We start from the raw sequence: 1,674 nt of genomic DNA, 5'->3' as shown, positions 1-1,674 counted from the left end.
CCGCCCCGCTCCCCCCCGTACGCAGCCGGGCTCACACCAACCTCACCTAACCGGGAGGGACACCGAGGGCCAGGTTCTCCCGCACTGCCCGGGAAAGGGCGTGCGAGAGCCCCGAGTGTGGGGCGAGCTGGGAGCCAGGGGTATCTGACGAGAAACCACCACAGTATTTTCAATGAGCGTAGGGCAAACCGGTTGTGACATTTTTTTAATTGATAAACTGTTCCAGATGTTTTCTCCCTTGACTGAGAAGTGTCAGAATTGATGGATAACAAGTATGTAGAGATGCAGTGTTTTAAGGAGGTATGAGGAAAGCAGCTTTATTTGGAATTCACACTCTCAGTATATTTGTAAGTAACAGATTCGTACTTCCTAACGTTTGTCTCTTCTGTGCACTCCTGTTGAGCTGGTCATGAATAGGACTGTCAAATCCATTTCGTAGAGCAAGTAGACTTGAAAGTTGAGATATTGTGAGGATGGTGTGTGGTTTAAAATGCCTGCGTAAACATGTTATGTAAGGACGGAGAGCTAATTGCATCATTTGTCACTTTCCACCATCTCCACTCAGGAAGATGTACACAAGGACGTGTCTATAGCTAGCTACCTAAATATTAGCCTTGTGTTACAAGGGAAATACGGCGAGAGCCAAGCAGAACCAAAGTATGGAACTGCAGCCGGCCCAGAGTACGCGAAGGGGGGGATAAAAACGTCCCCTCTGCTGTTATGTGTGTCCTACGCTTTAGTCTTAGGGTTTCCGACCATTGGCTGGGCGCTTCTGTTGCGAGAGTAGCTGGGTTGACGTTGCCAAACAGTTTCTTGTTTTACGACTTAACATAAAACCTATCGATCGCCGATACCGTTAAATTTTTATGGGGATGCAAAATTCCACACAGGGAGCTTTACCTGGCACGCGTGTGGTAAAGTATCCACTGGCAAGTTAACAGCAAGTCAATGTATTAAAAAGGCTGGGAGTTTGACGCGATGGGTAGAGACTTAATTGTTGCTTCATTTCACAAGACTGCGCGTTTATTGGCGGAGGGGGTTTTATGTCAGGATCTGAGTCCTGTGGTAATAACGTGGGCAGATATTTGCAGCTGCGTTTGTCTTTCTCGAAGCAGAAGCCCTATTTCTTCCCTCTTTTGCCACGTTTCATTCACTTTAAGTTCACAACCCCCTTCTTAAAAACCTAAGCAGATGCTTCCTTCTCTGCCGAAGCCCTAAGCTTTTCTAAACCCGTAAGGCCTCGGTGTGCATGGCCGGATCCCCCACCTGCACTAGCGACAAAAGCCCTGCAGGCCCCGTTCTTTGCTTCAGGTGAGAAGCAGCAGAACCGAGCCGGTTGTGAATGTTTTGCAATGCTCTTCCTTCAAGCCAAGGAAGGGGATTTTACGTGGAACTACCCTGTAAGCGTGCATGAGAGAGGGAAAGGGAGAGAGACTCCCTCTTCTGGGTTAAACGCTCAGATTCAGTCTAAACACCGGGGTTTCTCGCATTGCTCCGGCAGCCAATAACCGGATAACTGCTAAAACTTGCCAAAGGAGGGGAAGGGCGCGGGGAGTCTTCCAGGAATCCTTTGTCAGGGCTTCGGCAGCGGTACAATAGCCCGAGCACCAGGCCGAGCGCGTCAGCCGAGCAAGCGAGGAGCTGGCGGGGCGGCTCCAGCTGCCGGCTTGGCCG

The sequence above is a fragment of the Egretta garzetta genome, unplaced genomic scaffold, assembly GCF_000687185.1.
Source record: "Egretta garzetta isolate BGI_Z169 unplaced genomic scaffold, ASM68718v1 scaffold425, whole genome shotgun sequence".
Lineage (NCBI taxonomy): Eukaryota > Metazoa > Chordata > Aves > Pelecaniformes > Ardeidae > Egretta > Egretta garzetta.
Note: the sequence above shows the minus strand (reverse complement) of the source record.